The following is a 23,872-nucleotide window of genomic DNA, read 5'->3' as shown; positions in this document are numbered from 1 at the left end:
TTTATAGGATGACTTTGATTTGTCTTTCATTTTGTATTTAAAGAACAAAATTGTCAGATATGATATTCACACTAATTCACAGTGCTGGGACCTTTATGCAGAAAACTGCCGTTGCCGAACTCCAAGAATCGAGAACAAATAACATTAGTGCAGGATTGTGGTAAGACAAATCCCACATAATATATACTTGTTATATTAGTATGGATTTATACTAGGCCACAGCATTCAACAGATCATAAACATTTTTTATGTATTAGTTTATTCTGTTTCATTAGATCTACTTTGTACATTATAAAAGTATGCATTAAAAGGTCTTTTAATGACCATTACTCCACATTAAAAAGTAAATATGTATCAAAGCCAAGCACAGAATGATATTATTGGTTCTTTTTACAACAATAGACCCAAGAAGTATGACAAAATGTCTTACATTCAGGGAGAACTAACATTAAAGTATACCAGGGACATTTATTGAACTAACAGTTAAGTACTAACATTTTAAAAAATGCAAGAAATGATCATCTGTGCTCTACTGACCCAACACCCCACTGGCTCTTTGTGTTGTTCCATTGGCCCCGTAGTCTAGTGGCTCTTTGGGCTCCTGTGCTTCGATGACCTCTGTGCTCTAATGACATTTTATCAAGGGACTCTGTACTTTAGTGTCATTGAAAAATATATTTCAACAAAACGTTATATTTTCATGAAAATTCTGCAAAAATTAATTTCTAAATTTTGCCTAATACTATTCTTTACTTTAACAAACACCATGTGATCAACTGTCTAAAGCTCTGGATGTGACACTGGGCGTTGTTTGGAGAAGTATTTTATCCAGAAGTATTTTAGTATAGCTGTTACAATAATGAAAATTTTTTGTCTAAACCTCATATTAGGGAAAAAATAATATCCCCTATGAAAACATTTAAACAGGAATCAATGAACCACCTCCTAAATACCATCATGAAAAACAAAACATTGGCTAAAAAGACCCATTGCTGGTTAGCAGAGTATACAGTCTAGAAGAAGCAAACAGCAAATGACTTTGAAGAAATCCATTCCAGATTTGCTGGATCACCCAGGCTCACTGATGAAAGTTTATTCTCTCCAGCCTCCAGCCAGCTTTAATAAATCAGATCCAATATCCTTAGCATTTGTAGAAAATCCAGGTTCGTTCCGTGGAGAAAATCCACTTCATAAGGGGAAGTGTCAATAAACTTGTACAACTCTGTACTCTGTATTGATCATAGGATTTAAAAAAACCCTGGAGAAAATGTTTGTATGACCAATAATTGCAAAAGCTTCAAACAGTGAAAGGTGTAAGCAGTATATCAACATCCACACATAGGTATAATCCTGGAGGCAGATAGTGCCAGCATTCACAGTGAACCCCCAAAATCCAGATTTACCATCAGTAGATAAGGAGATAAGTTAAAACCACTGGAAAAGTTCCACATCACCATAGTGTAAGGTTATTATGGTTAGCCAGTGTGATTATGGTTTTGATATGTTTGATTTTAAAATTACAAAATAAACATTTTTGTTTTTACTTTTTAAACCACATAACTCCTTCTTCTGGGATGTATATTCTGCTAACCAGCCATGGGTCTTTTTGACCATTTTTTGTTCTTTAAGTGAGAATTATATTTACAATCTATTTATTTGATGCTAATAGTAATAGTTTTGCTTTCTACATTCACCAGTTAAAGTGATTTCAGATTTTATATATATATATATATATATATATATATATATATATATATATATATATATATATAAATATATATATATATATATATATATATATATATATATATATATTAGATATATATTGAACATACAGTAAACATGAGCTGCAATAACAAAAAGTAATATATTAAAATATTTAAAAATATGTCTGTAAATAACTATTCTACAAACTTTTAAACTTGGAGGTTACAATACTTTTTCTAAAAGCTTCAGTCAACTATCAATTTAAAATCTCTTGGCTTTATTCTTCAATACAACAGTTTAAAAAGAATACCAAATAAATAGAACATTCAACATATACTCTGTCATTCAGACACTAAACTATTGTGAATTAGAAATCTATTATAACAAATGATGGAATACATTTGCAAAATGTGTTTTTTATTGAAGTCTAATCATTTGAAAAGCATCATAAATACATACTACATGGTATCATTATTGACATTATTGCAATTATTTTTCTTTTCTAAAGTTGTAACTTATTTAAAAGTAATGCGCTCTGAAGTCAGATACAAAAATAAAACAACATTTATTCAAAAATGTATGCTGAAAAACTTGGCTAGAATAAAAATCCAGAGAATTATATATATCTATAATATAAAATATAATTCTTTTAATGCCGGGCGGGCTTTTAGACCAGAAGCCTTTTCAGAGCTCCAGTCCACAATTCCCATTGAAGGGCATTGGGGGCAACAAAGGTGAGGGAGTTGCTTTAAAGAGCATTCCCCCCTCATAACCGTAGCTGGGATGCTAGAGAAAGACATCAGCTGAGGATGGTTCTGGCTGTACATGTCAAATGCCAAGCTTAGTAAGCCTAACAATCCCATCCATGGGCCTGATTTTGAAAGCTCTCCAACAATGGAGAAGATAGACTATCATAAGTGAACCCAGGGTGATTTAGCAAACCTGGAATGGATTTCTTAAAAAGTAATTTGTTAATAATTAATCATTTTCCTAATAGGTAAATGATTTAAACCCTTGAGTTAATCCATACCTGGTTTGTTGCACCACCCAGGTTGGCCATTGATATTCTATCTTCTCAAGTTTTGGACAGCTTTAATAAACCAGGCTCATTGTGTGTAAATATTTTGAGTGCTTGGTACCCCAACTAGAAGTGTCATTATATTCATGAAGTAAAGCCAGTACATAGTAGTGCTGCACATAAATAGTTCACAAAGGGTATAAATAAGGTGTCCTTATATCTGTGAACCTTGTTATTCATCCTGGTCATGGTATATCTACCATTTCGTGAATCAGTGACAATTAAGTCACTAAGACTAATTTCATATATGCATTTGACCACAGGGTCTGCCCAGGCTCAAACACTATCCAACTGCTCCCATTTGACTGAATACAAATGGTTGTTAACCACTTTGTGCAGGTGGTTGAGGTAGGGGTGAATTGCAACTGTGGTTACTGAAAGAAAGAAATGTGTTGCTTCTGGCCACCCTTGAGCAGCCAGCCATTTCTATTTGTTTTAAATGCAACCACTTTCCATTGCAGCTCACAGCATGTTGGATATTGGTTGAAGGTTGTTGCATTGGCTGCTGGAGGACTGAGAAAAATCCATCCATTGAACCGCAGCAACTTCAACCATACTCAATCGTATGACATAGAGCTTGCGTGCAGTTGAGTTTGAACTGTGATTCACACAACAACCACAGGGGTAAAACACTCAGTATTGAAGAGCTAGAACCAGCTAACAGCAGAGGTTTTCAACCACAAAGCCTGAAAGGGGTCTAAGAAAGGACTAACACCTATACAGACTTCCTGACAGCATATATGGGGCTATGCACTGAGTGGTCCCACAATTTTCACACCTCGCATCCTGTTCTTCTACAATACATAATCACATTCCATGATAGTTGGATTAAAAATGTTTGTCCTACCTGTGTGGATATAAACTCCCAGCAGGAACAATTTTAGACATAATCAAAGATCATTGCTCACTAAAAATATTGGTTCTTTAAATAAAAATGTTATATACACATCTACATGGGTAGGACAGACAGCCAAATCCATCATGGAATGTGATTCTGTATTTTAGAAGAACATGATGAATTATTTAATTTTCCCCTTGGAATGTCCATTAAACATTATTTGACTCTGCCAAAGATCTATTCCCTAATCACTAGTCATCACTGTATACTCCACATGGAGAAGCAGTCATGAGTCGTCTTTTATTTATCTATTTCAGAGTGGTGATGTGTTGCTGTCATACTTGTGTGGGTGTTTTCTATCTACCAGGACTCAGTAATCATAGCCCACCCACAGCCAATGATTGAAAACTGTGCAAAGAAAATCATTGTAAATGTAGTTCCCTTGTGCTGGCTCTGATTCTCCAACATGCGCTGGGGGGAGAATGTATTCTTAATCGGAAACAAATACAATAGGGCAATAATTTGAAATGTATTTTTTATGATGATGGATTATAAGGAAATGCAGCCTTGTTTCAACAATTATTATATTCCTAAAGTGTAGCTTTAAGGATAAATTGCTCATGAAATCTTGTAGCTACAGACATAGCTTCAACAGTGTGGTCTTGATTCAGGTCTTTTTACTAATTGTAATATTATTTAAAGTTTTACAGCATTTACCATGCCCTTCTCTTTGCCAATCTTGATACTCATTTATATCCACAATGCAAGCATTTCCTAGTTTTCTACATATTTGTATTTAGCTAATTTTCTTAGCAATATTCATTTTAATAATGAAGGTGCAGATGTACCTTATAAATTAACTTCAACGTTAGCCTTTTCTGTAAGATCCACAGCTGTTAAATTTGGCCACTGACCAAAAATGTGTTGGTTTATATACATATGAACCAAGACTGGCAAAGCGAATAGGAAGATAAGCACAACTGATGGTGAATGAATAAATAAATTACTATTCTACGTAATAGCTCACAATTCTGATGAGTTTAGATTGTTTGAAATCACAGAGGGACTGGAAAAATGCTGGATAGTCTGCCTACTGGAAAGAAATGTCTTTGGAGAACTGCCAGTATGATGAAAGTAGGACACATACAATACAGCTTGGCAGCAACGTCAGCGGCTTGGCGTTCCAGGAGGAAAAAAAATGAGAACCATCAACATTATGAGCCAATGATCTTTTTTACACCTTCATTGATTTAAATGGCACTTTAGGACTAGAAAAGGATATTAAGGGCTGTGAAGGGATCTCCAATGCTCGTTTGGAAGCACTGATGGTGTTTAACATTTTTGGATAGGAGTTAACCTGTTCGTTTCTTGAATTTTGTGTTTTGAGTTCTAAACGGTAGGCAGGTTTATTCTATAAAGGTTGTAAAAAGAGTAACTAACATTCAATCAAAAACAATTTACTGGTTAGACTTGGTTAATATTGGTTACAGGTTGCCCTGGTTGTGGAATAAGTTCAGCAAGGTAATAAGTGATTTTACAATCCTAGTCTTGCAGAATTATTTAACCAGAAATGTTTTCTAAATACATACCTACCTTTTAATGAAGTTTCTGCTTCCTTTCTTTTTAGTGTATATAAACACAGATTATTCCAGTTTTGTAGCTCAAAGCTACATAAACACAACTAAAACTCCAATAGATCCAACCTTGCTGTATATGTATATATATGTCCAAAATATATAGTAGGACAATGCCTCTTTAAAGTCAAGTTAAAACTTTATCTGGTCAGACACAGCTAACATGGTACAGGAGTAGGCCAAAACCTATTGTCAGAAATTTAGAAGGGTGTTTTAGGGAGGCAGGAAACAGGCCAAAAGATGTTCTTATATGCCATACAAAAAGGCCAGAGTCTTTGGTATAGCTACAAAAACAAGCCATAAATGCCATACATGCTACACAAAATGCCAAAATTTTGGACATGTAGCAGAAGGCCAGGTTGCAGGTAACCAAAGGCTAGAGGCTAAGGGCAAGCTATAGAAAAAGGTGGCACCAATGCTACAAAAGACAACATTTTTAAGAAGACAAACAGAAGCTGTGGAGAGGCTGCTCAAAACTCCCAACATAGTGCACAAAATGCTACAAGAGATTCTCGGTGGTTGAATACATAGTAAAAAAAAAGTGGAGGCTAAGAATAGTGATTATTCTATAACTAAAGTCGAACAAAACTAAAAAAAAACCTCACTTATTTTATCTTCCACAGATCTTGGATTGTGTTCAGCACCGTCCTGTAATCCGCCTTCGTCCCGGGGTGGAGGAAACACAGGGTGCTGGCATCTCCTTTCTTCGTCTTCCAGCTTCTGCCCACATCACCAGATCTCGCACTGCGCAGGCACAACATTGGGTGACATAGTCACTGTATATAGGAAAAAAATAGTGCCTGTCTCACTACACATGCCTAAGATCTGAATTTTTTTCCCATGTAGGAAAAAGCCTCTCCAGATTCAATTCAGATGATGATGAAGGTAATTTTCTATGAATGGGACCTATAAGTTTTCACCTTCTCCAAAGTTTAACAAAGAAAACAAAGTGTTTCTTGATGTATCTACTCCTATTAATGATATTTCTTGTTACTTCCCATCCCCTATGAGAGCATAAACAGAAATAAAATTTTGGCAAAGACTCCTTGTTCAAAGAAAAAAGTTTTCATTTATAAATTACCCCTTATAGCTCATCCATCATTCCTCCGCCATTCAATGAATGACCATTCTTTAGCTAGGACCACAGAGTTTATTTAGGTTTCTATTACCAGAATTACAAAACAACATAACTTTTTATGGCAACAGCTGCGCTTTTATGCATTTTATGTTTTAAGGAGCTCACTCTTCATATCTCCACGTAGCACTGTAATAGAAAAACAAACATATTTGCTAAAAGGTTGTAACTTCAATAATGTCATAACACGGGCGACATTCATTTTGTTCCATGAAGTCTGTGGAGGTTCGATGTCTGACGACCATATTCTGTAACGGTTAGACAGCTCTCCCTAGCACAGTATGAACCCACATCCAAAAGACACTAGTTTGACAGTGATATATCATTGTAATTACAACTGGGAGCATCACTGAACAATGCGGGCTAGCTGGTGAAGCAAAAATAATTATAGGCTTGCTTTGTCCTGTTAGCCAACTATAAATTTGTTAGCTGATTTTGGCACTGCGTTAATAATAATAATAATATTCTGCATATGGCAGGCTTCAGCAGATTCATAGCCATTTTACGCCTATGTAATATATCAATACATTAAAAGTAGGACATGAAACAAAATTAAAAGTTTTATTGTGTTTGCAAGCTGTTGCAGTAGTTAGCGGGTTTAACAGCTTTTAAAAAGAATTTTTAGGACCAACAAGTCCATAATTTCTATCTAGTTCTTAAAGTGACTGTCTTATAAAATAAGAAATTAAAAATAAAAAGTTAGCCCTCCTTCTGCCAGCAGCACCTGCTATCTTCAAGTACTTTTACTTAAAGTACTATGATGTATGAAATTCCCATTGATGTGTACGTTAGTGTTGGGCAAATATCTCACTATTCAATTCGACAGCTATTCGAATGAATAGTGAGATAATGTTCGAGTGATCCAATGCCCAACTCGAACACCATTAAAGTCAATAGTGGGAGAATTCGGGTTATTTTTAGGGACTATTAAGGGCTGTAAGAGCAACCAGATTGCTCTTGCAGCCCTTTACTAGTTGTATGTGTTCTTGGATCGAGTTTCTCTATGCAAGAACATAGGGAGTCCTGTGTTTTGGATAGAGAAACTCTATCGAGGAACACATACTACAGGGTTGCAGCAGAGATCCTGATTGGTGTTGCTGCACTGTACTGGTAGTTTGTGTTCTTGGATAGAGTTTCCCTACCCAAGAACACAAGGCACTAGATTTGATGAATGGGGAAACCTGTCCCCATTCAACCTCCAGTGCCTGGGGAACGCCTGCAGTCACAGCTGTCATGTGACCATGGGAACTGAACTGCAGATGAACTCTGCAGTTTCACTACCATCCCTGGGGCACTTCAGGTTAATTAACCTGTAGTGCCCCGGGGATCACCTGCAGTCACAGCTGTGACTGCAAAGTTCACACGGTCATGTGACCGTGGGAACTGATCTGCAGATGAACTTTGCAGTTCCACTACCATTCCCGGGGCACGACAGGTTAATTAACCTGTCGTGCCCTGGTAATCACACACTCTTCTCAATGATTGCAGGCTCTGCTGAATTCATTGAGAAGATGCCAGCCGGCAAGTATCTCTTACTCTGTAACACGCACAGTAATATGATACATTTGTGACATTTTTCTCGCAGTGGATAAAAGAAAAATGTAACAAATTAATCATAATATTTCTGTGCTGGAAAGTGTGTTACAGAGTAAGAGATATCATGTCATTGTAGGATATCCAAAAAAAAAAAAAAAATTAGGTAAATAAACACAAACACTCAATAAATGAATTTAACATTATTTTTTTTTTTTAACACATTTTCTGTGTTTACTAGCTCTAATTGATTGATTGGAACAGATCATGTGGCTTTAGTAGACTAACCATCCCAAGGATATAGGAAAATAGTGGAATCCACAAGTTTGATTTTGAAACAAACTGCAACCCCTTTTCAATTCCAATTTAAAAATCTTTCTATAATTTTGGCTACTAGATTGGGGATGTATTTAACTGGATGTGTTTCCAAGGATCAGGTTGGCTTTATAACCACCCTGGATGCCCATGACGTCTTATTGACTCTCACTAATCTTTTCTTCACCCTTCTAATTTACATAGTGTACTGAATGAGTACGGCTCCCTATCTTGCTATAAGGTTAATCTGTCTAAAACGAAAGCTCTCTTTAAAAAATTTACCGCCCTCTCTCCAGCAGCAACTTCAGGCGCAATACCCATATCGCTGGCGACAGGAGCATGTTAAATATTTGGGGATATTTCTTACTGCTTCGTAGAATACTTTGTATGCAGCTAATTATCCTCCACTTTTTAAAGAGCTCTGTCTGCTTATGCAGAAGTGTCGCGCTTTACCACTGTCTTTTTTTGGTCGTATTGCGTTAATTAAAATGTCCTTTTGAAACTTTTGTATTTATTTGCGACACTACCTATCCCGATTCCTAGATCTTGTCTTGGAAGATTGCAGGCGGTAGCTCTCAATTTTATATGGGGCTACAAACGTCATTGTTTGCCTAAATCAGTTGTTTTTGCTTTTAGCAGTGGCATCATCAGTGTGCTGCATGTAGCCTTGGTATAGCACGAGGTATAGAGGGGAGCCAGCACCCTACAGACTGCTTTAAGAAAACTACATTTGGGGTGGGTACCAGAGCAGTCATCCTGCAGGATAGAAATTATAGATTATCTTATTGTATTACAGAGTAGAGAGGCAAAGAGTACAATTGGGATATGCAAAGTACACCACGTTTCAAGTAAAAACTTGAAACGCGGTGAACTGATTTCGCGAACCAATCAGAAGTTCCAGGAAATCAGTATAGGAGGATTTCCAGGGCTGCATTCATTCATGCAGCCCTGGGAATCCTCCTGTGTGCGATCTCTGGGCACTAGAGGTTATTAACCTCTAGTGCCTGGCCATCACAGTGGATTTCTAGGGCTGCATTCATTCATGCAGCCCTGGGAATCCTGTGTGTGATCCCCGGCACTAGAGGTTAAATGGGGACAAGTCCCCCCATTTAACCTCTAGTACGGGGATCGCACACCGAGCTGATCAATGAATGCAGCCGTGGCATTTTTTTTAAAATTATAATTCTATCTCGTTTGGCGAATTTACACTGGCCGTTCTCAACAATTTCGGTAAGTGAGAATGGCCGAAGTCGCAGTGAGATCGAGTTTTAAAAACTCACACGCTCATCCCTACCTGAAATGGCCAGAAGTGTGGTAGACTTTGATACTTGTAAGGATGATTTTTTTTTGCTGTATAGAGAGAAAAAGATCAGCTTCTAATTGCAGTTACAACAAACCAGGAAGATGGTGAAAGATGAAATGACAAGTAAAAACAAATTGCTTTCATTCTGAACATGTACAGCTTCTCCTCTGAACGGATTTGAATATACCACGCATTAGGCACTCCTGTCCTGTAAAATGGAGAGCGGGGGAATTAAGCAGATGACATTATTTTGGGAAAAACGCATGTAAGATTGGCAGTAAATGGTTGGGAGACAGGTTTATATTGTATGTTATGGCATAATGTACTTTACCCCCTAAATGCCAAATTTCTAAAATATTATAGCCCAACCTTGAATCTGTATCAGAAATGTAAAATGATTTGAGTAAATTAGGTTATCTAGGTATTTTTATCATGAACAGAGTGTTAGATTATAGCTCACAGTTTAACACAGCTGGAGTGAATAAGCTTTTGGTGCAATTCTATTTTAAATCAGTATGACATCATTAGGACCAAGCATAAGTAATGATTTCTGTGGTTTACAGACGGCTTATATATTTGCACACAGGAATGGGAAAACGTATATAATGGTGGATGGCAGGGTGACAAAACGTACAATATGATTTGTTAAACGGGATACTTTATTGCACAGACTGTCAAACATTTCAGGCAGCAAAATAATATGCCTTCTATGTTTGCATTTTTTTTTGTCTGAATAAAGCAGAAATTATTATAATTTAACTTTTTGAAGCTTGTTCTGTGCTTACTATAGCTAGAAAATAAAAAGACAGAACTCTGTAATGTAGCACCACTTTGTTTTAAATGCTGCTTCTTGGGCTTTAGTGAAAATATAACTGTCTTTGAAGTGGGTGCGCTAATTTATACCAAAATGTACATTTTTTTAGTGGCTCTGCAGACAATACACTTGCCTCAGGCATAAATATAAATTTATTTTTACAGTCTTATCCATAAGTTCACAGTGCAAAGGACCACAACCCATAGCAGTAGATTAGATCTTAAGTCAAAACAGTTATATGAGATTACTAACATAGGCATACCATGATTATTAGACTAGATTGTTTTGAATTTGCATACTTCCGTTGTAAATTCCAATGTAAGCTTCTTAAAATACAAGGTTTATGTACACCATCATCACTTTCAAATTATGAGAACACACATTGTTTTCATTACCATTGCTTTAAGCCAATAGTTGTTTATTAATATTAGGATTCTTATTTACTTGTTTTTTTGTTTTTTTTTACCGGAAATGGTGTTCACATAATAGGATAGGTTTGAATTTTCTTTCTTCACTTTCTCTGCAATGTTGTTATGTCCTTCTTGTTGAGCTGTTGTGTCTTCCTGCTACTTCCTGTTGGCCAATTATTTTCCATAATTGTGTACATTTCAGGGTCCTTTAGTTCTGAGTGGATGACGATGAGTAATACCAAGTAATGATTTTAAATAATTAAAGGGCTTAGTGTCCTCCTGTTTTAATTGTCTCCCCTACAATTTTCTGAATGGAAAAGGCAGCAAGGTGTTTGTTCTTGTTCATGCTCAGTTGAATTCACTTTCTGTAGTAGTAGTGTAATAGTAGGAAGTCATCTGGCTAAGAACTCTAATATCTAGAGTACAGAAACATTTAAAATATGTGTCTGCCTTAACTAAAGTTTCATTCATTCATTCGACTTGCACATAGCTTTGGAATCCTTAGATTGTTCAAGGAACAGACACAAAAAATAACACCAAAAACGCTCTAATACGTGATGGTAATCTAATAATAATATAAAGTGGTCAACCCCCCCAGCAATTGAGTGATTCTCTAAATTACTGAAAGAGGGCATTTACAATAAATGGGCAAATCATATTGACTTGTCTGTTTCAAATCAGGCTGCTTCCTGTTTATTGTGCACTTGTCATCCATATGTAGCCAACTAAAATAGCTTTACAGATGTCTGTGACAAATTGTGCCCCCTGTAGATGAGATTTACAGCCAAACACACACACCTAAGAAGTTGTCAGGGGAAGTCATATCTGGTAGTTATTAATATTCATTTTAACTTGTTTTTTATGTTAATGAGAACATTTTGTGGTATGTCCAAGCAAGGCCTTCAACTGTAATAAAAACCAGTATTTATATCAACATTGGACAAATACCTAATAAAATCACGATAGCATGTAATAAGACAGATGTTAGTCATCCAGGACAAGATGAGAGGTGTTGAATGTGGGGTACCACCCTGTTCTGGTTGCTTCATTACCATGCTTGGTGTCAGGAAGTCTGCATGGTTAGAGGGCCTTAAATGCATATCACAAGGTGTGAATAGGCAGAGAAGAGATGTTAAAATAGGATTACATGTGGCAGACGGATGATGCTGAAGGTCCCCACCTCTATTCAGTGATGGTGCTTCAGCTTGACATTGGTGGTTTTTGTCCTTCTTCTTGCAAACCAGTTGCAAAACAATCTGTCTTCAAAACAATGTGCAGGTTCTTGTATTTCTTACTACACTGCACTGCTTAAACCAAGTTACTTTGCTTATGTTTAGATGTTAGGCCTTTTTGGTGTACAAGCTTGTCTTTCTGGGATTTAAAGAAGCAGGGAGACAATGTTGGTCAAGATTCATTTGGGTTTTTCTGACATTTCAGCTACAAACAAGGTAACAATATTACTTTGTGTGTTCTATGTTTCTCCTCTTTTGATATCTTGCTATACATGGCCTTGATGTTTTAAGAAAAGTCCAGTTTGGGTAATGACTACCTCATGAAGGGCTATTTACATGTATTCTTTGTCTTTAGCCCATTGTTATGAAATGGTAACAACCACAGAGTCAAAATAAAAAGAACACAGACATCTTAGAGGTGCTTTGAAATATTGTGGCTAAAATATCCACAAACAAACAAATAAACAAAGTAATTTTGTTTTGGACAAGGACTGAAGATGCCTTGAAGAATTTTGTGTGTGATCTCAATTGCAATGAGTAAAATTCAACGTTCCCAGTAATCTTTGATAGCTGTGAAATGACCTTTGTGGATCTGACAATGGGTTAGGTTTTATTCAAATTATACCATAAACTAAAATATTCCAACAATGCCTGATTTATTAAACCTTTCCAAAACTGAAGAGGATACAATAAAAAGGAAAGACCAGGAAAATTGCAACAGGAGTACCCATTCAACTTGTAGCCTCACCCACACAGAACGTCTCACATTGGGCCTGATTTATGAAAGCTCTCCAAGGCTGGGGAGGATACACTTTCATTAGTGAAGCTGACCCAGCAAACCTGGAATGGATTACTTAAAAATGATTTGATATTTGTTAGCAAATTTTTTCAGTCCTGGACCATATCCTTTCCTTGTTTGTTGTATCACCTTACATTTTACCCACCAGTCCTAGTTAGGGGCATACTGGGTGGGCAGTACTTGACAGCATTCAGAAGCTGTTCCTTTGAGGCCAGTAGCTTTGAGCAGTAATTTTAGATACAAAAGCAAACATTTGACAGTGGATTACCATTGTGCAAAGAACAGTGAATAACAGGAATTATTATTCATGATAAGGCAGGAGGATAAGAAAGTTGGAGTAGTTAGAGTAGTAGTCAGAACAATATGCATAATAGCATAGTCAAACGTGTGTTAGGAAAAACATGGTACAGTTGGAACGCAGATAAGGAATATCACATGTGCTGGATCACCCTAGAGTCTATAGAAAAACGACCACTCTAAAAGATACATTGGTACATAGTGATGTACAGATGGGAGCCAGCATGATGGAAATAGAGAAAAAGAAGTACTTAACCATGTGGGAGGTGCTTTTATTGTCCTTTTCTCTTAAACAGGGTTGGAGTATGCATTCGAAGAAGGGAGGAAGCAGAATAAACACTTTGCTAACTGTGAAACCACAGGTATAGTGTATGTTATTTCCTGTACCCATGGTGCCTTTTAATAGGCATAGCCAAATGTACGCTGAGACTTTATCAATATCTATAATATATACAGATTTTCAACTTTACTTCAGTAGTGACTAGGCAATTCTTTTTTTGCATACCAGGAGTGATATGCTGAAAATGTGGGATTTGGATTGGAGTTATAGGAAGGATGGAGATAATAACAAAAACCTTTTATAAAAGAGTACACATGGATTTGGCACTACAACTCCACTTTTCCTCCAGGGATTATGATTCATTTGTTTTTACAATTATTGATTATTTTTGTAATTAACCTTTAATTCTTCTATACAATAGATTTCTATATCTTTTTAGGCTGTTTTTGTATCGGACTATTCTTTTGTTTTATTATGGACATATTATAGAAGCTAAGACTCTTTATTGCAGCCTTTCTCAATTCAAATACCTTTCAGGTGTTAGGGAACCCCTTCTACAATTTTACAAATGTATATCCCATGGTGTATTAGTGTGTATATTAGAGTTGCAAAAATGCCTTTTACATTGCTGCCAAAAGGAAGAATGTCACCCTTACAGATAGTCGAAAAACCATTGGTGTCAAATAAATTGCCCTGAGAGGTTCAAATTGCTCATTGCTCAAAGAACCCCTAGCAACCGCTTGAGGAAATCAAGGGCCTAACTTTATTGGAGCTAATCTGCAAGCACAGTGAGTATCCTTAATTATTGTGGCAATGCTGGAGTAGCACAAGCTTGGGGGTTATATGTAAACTAGTAAATGCATGTTTCATGGAAGTAAAATTACTGCTGTTGAGATGGTGATTGTTTCCAGTAATGTGTTATATGAGACAGAAGTCCTAAGTGAGAGACCCCCATACATACATGGTTTACAACAGCGGTAGCAAACCAGTGGTGAGAAAATCTTGGTGGTCCGCGGCTCTGGCCGGTGTGCCCCCAAGCAGGGACCCCGCTGGGGGTAAGCACCGGTCAGAGCCATGGACCATGTCCCCCATACAGATTGTAGGCTCAGGGAAGTGGACGAGTTGTTTCTCTGGACACAACCAGCTCACTTTACCATCTCCAGCTCGGTCCTGCGATGGGACAGTGGACGGGTTCTGGTAGCATGCGCGGTCCAGAGCTGATAAATTTAGAGGTGTTTCGGTCTGAAGAGGTTGGCGAACACTGCTTTACATATCAAAACTAATGCAATGAAACGTTACTTTGAATCATTTGGTAGATGCCCACTATATATATGAAATGAATGGCAGATTCAAATCAGGTTATTTTTTGCTGTCTGCATTCCACTAAGGACGTCTTCCAACATTTTCTTTTCAAAAGATGCAAAAGAAAATAATAGACTTGGCAGAGGACTTAACCTTTTCCTACTTTACGTTAAAGAAAAGAGAGGAGAGCAGGGGGTTCTTTTGGCAAATAAAGATATATTGTATGGTATGTATTTACCCCCAGCTTTCCTCTTTTCTCCTTATTAGTTTAATCAGAATATTACTAAGGGGTTGGCACTTCACACACTTCCACCACAACTACTGGCCTTTCCTACTTTATCTACAATGAATAAATAAAAAATATACCGTATTTTTCGGACTATAAGACGCACTTTTTCTTCCCCAAAACTGGGGGGGAAAAGTGGGTGCGTCTTATACACCGAATACATGTTAAATATAATTAAAAAAAATCATACTCATCCGATCCCGCGATGCTGCGTGCTTCTTCTCCTCGCTCTCCTCCCGGCTGCAGCGCGTGTCTCCTCCTCCTCTGAGCGAGGAGAAGCCGGCACACGTGCCCTCGCGATCCGGTAAGCAGGCTGGATCAGCCTGCTTATGGGATCGCTGGGGTATGCGTGTCGGCTTCTCCTCGCTCAGAGGAGGAGGAGACACGCGCTGCAGCCAGGAGGAGAGCGAGGAGAAGAAGAAGCCCACAGCATCGCGGGATCGCGGTATCGGGTGAGTATGATTTTTTGGCACAGGGTGATCAGAAGGGGATACATTGTGTCAATGTATCCCCTTCTAATCACTCTGTGTCAATGTATCCCCTTCTGATCACTCTGTGTCAGAGTGATTAGAAGGGGATACATTGACACAGAGTGATTAGAAGGCGATACATTGACACAGAGTGATTTTTTAGTATTTTGTTCAGAATCTTTTTTTTCTAGGTTTTTCTCCTTTAAAATTGGGTGCGTCTTATAGGCCGGAGCGTCTTATAGTCCGAAAAATACGGTATATTTTAGGAACTTATGTGCATTATATGTAGGTGGACACTATATTTAACTTTTGTGGTTTCAATGATAGTTTGCCTTATTTTACTAAAACGATAGAGAATGTTATTGGGATAGAAAAGTGTTTCTCAGTCAGAGCTCTGTGGGATACCAATTTGTACTTCTCAGGTCAGTTACTGCTGACTGCTGATCTTTTTGGCGATGTGTAAAGGTGACATTCTTCCCACTAGCCAGCAATGTAAAAGGCATTCTTCTTACTGACAACTATACTAATCTTCTGTGAGCTGTGGATATTATAAGTATAACAGAGGTTCCCCGGAAGACCTGAACGTTATTTTAAAGGTTTCCCCATGTTAAAAATATTGAGAAAGGCTGGTAAAGAAGATAAGATATAGTGGTTTGGACAGACATGCACAGTGTTTTATTAATAAAGATTTGATTTCATAAGAAAGTGTTTTATGGTTTTTTCTTTACCCCATACTATATAAGAAACTTTTTTGTTTTATTTTTTGGTGCTTTTGTTTTTCACCTTTCGTGTTTTTTTTGTTGTTGTTTTTTTTAGGTTTATATTCAATACTACAATATCCAAAATGTAAATAAAGAACAGGAAAATCACTGTTATTTTACAGCAGATTATTCATACATGTAATAGCAGCACAAATTGAAAAATTAAAACAGATTTGTATGTTGTTTAAGCTTTTGACTGGCAGGACTTGCTTGAACTACCAAGTTCCATTAAAACAATCGGTTGCCAAGTCTCATAAAAAGCCTATTTTATAAAAAAAAAAGCATACAATTCCTAATTTTACTAATTTGTGCTTTTTTATGATGAATTTGTCGTAGTAATAAAATGTCATCTAAAAGGCAAGAGGAACAAACATTTTAAGCTGAACAAAGCAGTAATTTTCTATCTTAAATCCACAAACAAGAAAATAAATGTTTTTTTGTCTGCTCCACTAATTTAGTACATTATGCTTCCAGCCTTGCTGTAGATGGGAGAACAAAGCAAGCTTTACCAGCTTTCAAACGACTAATGAAGTCTCAATCAGCAACTTTCATTGTGTTACCCCATAAAGACACTGACCTACATTTGAATGGCTGAGTACACTTATTAGACAAATGCATCAGTTCTGCATATTTTCATAGTCCCATGTAAAAAGGGTTCCATTTATCTGCAATCTCAGTTGCTCTTTTGTAAACATGAAATGCAAGAATTTGTTTTGTCTTTAAAAATATTGGAATCCTTGATATACAATATTTTGTATTGTATCTTAATGTTAGGTCTCACGGTCTTCAGTAACACAGTGTATATGTGTTGTTAATGCCCACAATCAATGAAAAAAGACCATTTAAACATAAACTTTATCATCAATTATATTTAAATATATAAAAGTAAAAAATGTTTTTTTTTAATTACTGGCCATGTCTCAATAAATAGAATAACCTTTAGACAGTTGTAATCAAATCAGCATCTCCATATAAATATTTTCCTTCTATTCTTTTCCTTTATAGTCACATAGTTGGTCAGAGTACAAAATGCCATCTAGTTCAACCACAAGGGAAATAAACAGACTAGAAATCCTACATATTCCAGATAGAAAGCTGAACACATAGTTGATCCAGAGCAAAAATCCCTTCCAAAGCATAGTTCAAATTACTCAAACAGGAGAAAAATTCCTTTCTTTTTTTGTTTAAATCTCTTTTTATTAGAATTTTTTCAAATGTGAACCATAACAAAATACAAACAAGTGCAATACAAAGATAAAAAAACAATGACAAAAAAAGCACAAAAAAAGTAATAAGATAGAAAATAATCAGAAAACATAACACAAAGAATCAGCATGAGTTCAAAAATAAACAGCTAGAGCACCAGAACCGCAGTGCTGGCTGTTGGACTCATTATTACCCTGAAAACCATTGTACGTGTATTACAATCAAAAATATAATGCATGACATGCTCAAGAGAATATATTCAGAAAAAAACAGGCAGAATGTTGGAAAGGTGTCAGAATTTGCGTCTGGACTGCCTCCGAGAAAGTATAAAGCATATAAGAGTACCACTTTCAAATGGTTGACATGCTTATCATCATCATTAGCAGATGAACCAGAGTAGCTAATGGGGTGTTACATTTCAGGCAAGTGAAATTTAAAACAGTAGAAATATGCGAATGCCTGTGGTTCTAAAAACTCTATATGCCCGATTTAAAAGTTTAAATTGAGTTTCTCTCCATACTGCATTTACCATTGCTTTACATACAGTACAATATCCCTGGATTACAGTGGGGATGATACCCACCATGTGCAATTCCTCTCCCCATCTGCTCACATTAGTTGTTGTCAAAGGTTTGTGAAAAAAAACCTAAGTGGATTCATAAATTTCTGAAATGGAAGGGAAGGAGCAGGAGATTATCATACCGATTATACCTCAATGCCCCCCGAACATCCGACACTGCCGATTTAATATTATTGAATACCTGTAAATAGTACAGGGGGTGAGGAAGAAGTGTCGGATACGCCAGCTTGGTATGCAGTTATACCCTATAGGTCATCAACAGACCCATTTCCTGATTATACAAATCACCTACCATTATCACTTGATTATGTCTCCACTTCAAAAATATTGGGTGACCATCCCCCTGTGGGAACATATGGTTCCCACAGATAGGTAAATATCTATAAAGGGTAAATTACAATTTCATCTTCTTCCTCACCTCCCTCCATGCCAGGATGCCAGTGACCCTTTTTTATAGAGGTGGGAAGTGATGGAAAGAGACTGTGAAGCAGGGTCCTAAGATCCCAGGGAAGAACAGCTACTTTTTCCAGTTTAATTTAATTGGAAAAAATTGAGGTGCCCTTTAGCCAGTCAATTATATGCCTTGTCAGATGGGCCAGGGGTTAGGTCCTTATAATGGGGAAATTAACCCCTCCTGCCTGTTTAGGTAGTTACAAATTTGATAGAGCTATACTAGGACGAGCACCGTGCCAAACAAATTAAAAAAAACTTATTAAGATACAGTACATCTTGCATTCTTAGCAGTAGAGGTATGGTTTGCAGGGGGAAGAGAAGCTTGGAAAAAGACATAAATAGTATGCATCCAAATAGCGATAATGGTAAATTATGCCACATCTCCAATTCCTTTTGTATTTTTGTTATCAAAGGCAGGTAGTTAAGCAGATAAATGGAAGAAGGATGTTTACCAGTCCGTATTCCCAAGTAGGTAATATAGTCTTTGTCTATCAAAAAATAAGAGCTCTTGTCCCAAGCAGTTTGCCTGTGGTTAGTAGGAAGGAGATTTTCGCTTTTGTCAAAGTTTACCTTATGGCCTGAACAGTTTTCAAATTCGGAAAAGGAATTCTGGATAAATGTTCAAAATTAGGAAACTGCAGTTCAGGAGGACTGCAACCGCCTCCGCTATTTTGGCATGGTCCCTGGGGATATGCATCAGTTCGCCCTCTGTGTGGTCTGACTCCATAGAGGTATGTGTGGAAGGGCCGTCCTCCATCTTAGTTCGTGGCGCGTGGTACTTGTTTTTCTGCTTACCGGACACTGGAGAGCTGTGGATAGCAGATTTTGCTATAAACTTGTCCATTCTCCACTTGCTGGTACAATGGGTGGAGGGTGTTGCAGGGTAAGAATTGCCGTTTAATGAGAGATATTCCCTGGATCAGCAATATGTATAAGAATTCTAAGGAATGTCTATAATAATTTTTATAAAAGAAAAACATTGACATCGATACCAAAACATACAGCAATGGGGAAGCAAAAATAGTGATCCAAACATGGTAAATAAAAGTTGGGGTAGGGAGCTAATTCTCCTAGGTGAATATACACTGTATCAAGGGGTAGTACTATATGGAATGCCCTTGAGTAAGAATGGCACAAGGGGTGAGCACCAAGTGTATTGATTGTTGATCATGGAAGTGGGTTATACAAGAATAATAAAAAATGTCTTCCCTATTCAAATACAAATGTCTATTAATTTGTTTGTACACAGGAGAGGTACAAAATTAGAATGATAAAAAGGAAAAGCCATGACAAAAATAATCTTCCCCGAATTATCTAACACAAAAAAGAAGGGCAAAACAATAGCTACTCCTTCAAGGGCCTACTGTCACCTAACACATCTGGATCTATACATGGTAGTGTGTGAGAGGGAACCTGCTCTTGTTGGCCCAACAAACTGATCAGATTCTTTATTTATGACTTTAACTTGGTATGGATGAATGACCCATATATTGTGATTGCATTCAATGAATAATGAAGTTCAAACCCTTTTATGTAAAAGTCCCATTCTGCAAAGGCAAGAAAAGATAGACCAGGAAAATTGCAACAGGAGTATCCATTTAACTTGTAGCTTCACCCACACAGAACATGTCTCACAATATCTCCATATGTTTATGCTTTACTTTGTTGGAAGGATTTTGTGTTTGAAAAAGTGGTGGCCAACCTACTTCATATGAAGAGCCTATAGTGTGGCTCCTGACATCACCATGTGCATGATCTTTAGTGCAATTATTGCTACAGAAAGTTGTAAAGCGGAAATAAATTTTAAAAAAAACACACTTACAATTAGTTCTGCATATCCCTCAATCTCATCGGAGATGTCATCAATTGAGCCCCACGCCGCCCCGGAATCCTCCTTCGCCTGAGTGCGAAAGAAGTGTCGGCCACTGCCATCTTCATCTATCTTTTTCCTTCTTCTGGCTACGTCACCCTACCTTGCATTGCACAGGTGCAAGAGTGACATAGCCTGCTGTAAAGGGGAAAAAAAGAGTGCTGATCTCACTGCACATGTGTAAGATCTTAATATTTCCCCTAATATAGGAAAAAGCCCCTTCTGCACATGCCGGAGCAGCCAGGAGCCATTTTTTCTTTATTGCCACAACGATAAAGACAGAAGGATAATGGTGTTAAAAATATAAATAAAATAAAAGGGTTGTCACTTTTTTACCATTCTTGCTTTATATATTCACCGTAATATGCTGTTCTATGTTTCATGGTATTGCAAAGTTCAAGATACTAAACAAAAAGACAACTATTGTCAATAAAAACATATGTATCAGATGTGTCTACAAAAAAGTTATATGTTTAAAAGCAGTTAAACATTTTTCTTCTACTAAAGTAACACCAGCCTTTTCAATATGGCAAAAAATACACATACAAATATTTTTAATGGAGGTTGATTGCTTGTTTTTTTATATTTTGTGTAAACTGAGTTGGTGAATGTACTTATAATGTAACTAGAGCTGGGTGAATATACTGAGCAGTACACTACATCCAAAGTGTTAAAGCTGTGTAAATGATTAGGTCCTGTAATGGGCTTTCACTTTGTACTAATATATGAATGTGATTGCAGTGAGGGAAAAAGCCATTAGTGAATAAATTACACTATCATTATGGTATATGGGCTGACAGGCATTGAGTATAAATGGTATTTATGTAGACATTGGCTTTTAGCTGGTTATAAAGGTACAGTACCTGCTGTGTGCACTCCAATTGCCTCGTGGGTTGATGTGTGTCTGTGTGTGTGTGTATATATATGCCAGATACCTTATCGGATTTTCATTCTTATATTAAGTATATCATTTTTTTGCTGATGCCATGGACTATATGCATCATTACCATCTTTTCTTATTTCTAAATATTTCATTAAATATAATTTTTTTTATCATTTTATAAAGTTTTATGAATCTTTAGTTTTTGCATATATTTAAAGAAATAGTGCACTAACTAAAAACACAGAAAAGAACAATTATGGGCAAATAAGATAAGGTTTTATACAAACAATACTTAAAGAATATACACTTCGTAGAGGGTAAGGGTGTATACCTGAAAGACATTTGTCGAGTAAAGAAGAAGGGAGTAAGATGGTAATACCAGATATAGGATTTTAGAAAGGACAACAAAAGATTAAACCTGTATAATAAATATTTTTTTTTCTTTTCTTTGAGACAGAAATCCTTGACCTGCTGACAGATGTCTTCATCTAGTGCATTGCTGTGTCTGACCACTGGAGGGGATAATTCACAAAAGAAGATTTTGTAATTGTTTCTTATATTCAATGCAAGACATGTTCTGTACTAATATATTCTGCTCATTTTCATTCTACCTCCCTCCAGAGTATTAGCATACTATCACATGTATTGACATAATCTGATAGTAAATGGAAGATGTAATAAAATATTTGTCAATTCAGATTATTTATAGACATTTGTGTAATATTGTCTTATATCAGCTTCTGCTGCATGGCTGTTGGGTTTAGTAAATTTAAAAAACCATATGTAAAATAGTTATATTTTGTAAGTACAAGGGCAGTGGTATATGTGGGCAGTGTACACTGTGGGAAAGATCGGACCCACACCCTTTGTGCCATGCCCATTATTATGCACGGCCGATCCCACTCTATTTTTTGCTGCAGCATACCAAACATGTCTAACATCATCACTATGTCCTTCCTTGATACAGAAAGCCTAAAGCGTGGTCCCTGACATCACCAAAGGGCTGTGTGTGTTATTCAGTGAATGACATGCAGCAGAAAGAAGCCAGAAGTTACATACATGCAAAAGGAGATAATCATAGGTCTACAAACCTTTATAGTAGTTGTTAGAGCCTAAGGACAGACATAGACCCAGACCAGAGATTTATTACATGAGAGATCACAACTATTACGGCCCTTTTACAAATCAGTAATTTCACATTTGTTTAGTCCCAAAAATGACTGCCACATTTAATGTTATTTTTAGCAAGATCCATTAAAACAGTCTAAAAAGAAAAAAACATGGGCTGCACAGGATAAAGCACCAAAACAGACCTGAAGGGACCTGAAGGATTGCACTTTAAGTGCCAAATGGCCACAGGTTGGGCATCAGGGGTCTTTTTAGAGATTCTGATAATTCTGGTAATAAAAATTACAAATATGAGTAGACAGTAGAGAAACTAACTACCACTCTCTAAACTTAACCCTAAAATACATTAGTAATGCCATCAGGCTACAGCAAAACAAGTAGTCTTTGCAGCACAATGGACCTGATTTAATAAAGCTCACCAAAACTGGAGAAGATAGACTATCATGGGAAAACATAAAAACGAATCTAATCCAAGAATAAAAATATTTGCCAACTAATACCAATTTTTTTTTAAGAAATCCATTTCAGGTTTGCTGGATCACCAAGGATCTCCCATGAAAGTCAATCTTGAAAGTCTTGGGGAGGTTTAATAAACCAGGCCCAATGTGTCTGGATTATTATTATCTACAAAATATGAAGAAAATGGTAAACATAAAACCCACGTTAACAATCACATTACAGTATGATGGTCAGCTTTTGCTCTTTACCAAGCAGCTTATTTTATAATAATCAGTGTATGTTTATGTAAAATGGTGATAGTTGCCTTGCACCGGCATTAAGGAAAAGGTGTTCCTGAGATATAAAGTACAAGCCAGTGGACTGAGAAGCACATTCTGGCCTTCAGAAGTGGAAGTGTCAGCGACCATTGTAAGGCAGGATGTGCTGATAAAATAACAGATGTGTTCCAATGTTTTTCTGAATCCATGTGCAGAATAAGCATTTGCTGAGATGTCCTATTGGTGGGTCAAGAGTAGAAACATCATCAACCTAGTAAGGAATTGTATTTGAAGGATACTAAACAATAATAACAAATAATCAATTAAAAAAATAACATTTAATAAAACAAAAAGTGGATTTGTTCAGCTTGTATGATATAATTTGAAGACAATATACAATTAACATTATTCATGGCTCTCAAGTGTTACCACACTTCAGGTGCTAGCTTCCTAAAAGCCTCACCTCCACCTGAAGGACGTGAATTTAGAAACACAGATGTTGTACCCCAAGTCTTGGAGTGAAAAAAGTCCGGGGAGGAGTCTGTGCAGGATGTGCTAAAAACAACAGTTAGTTTACAAGACCAGAACTCAAAACATGGCATCTGTTCTTCCATATGCTTAGGTAATCGTGTGAGGGAATAAAATCATTTAAATTAGCAAATGTCTTTGAAATTTGATTCTGATTAATAAAAAACAAAAATCAGCCAATGTGCGCACTGAACACCTGATAAACATGTTGGTGTACTCCAAATGTTTTCCTATTAACTCTGATGAGCATGTTGGCACACTCCACATGCCTTCATATCAATGAACTCTTGTAAGCAAGAAAATATTTGATGAAT

Source organism: Pyxicephalus adspersus, chromosome 11, assembly GCF_032062135.1.
Source record: "Pyxicephalus adspersus chromosome 11, UCB_Pads_2.0, whole genome shotgun sequence".
NCBI classification, from domain to species: domain Eukaryota; kingdom Metazoa; phylum Chordata; class Amphibia; order Anura; family Pyxicephalidae; genus Pyxicephalus; species Pyxicephalus adspersus.
Note: the sequence above shows the minus strand (reverse complement) of the source record.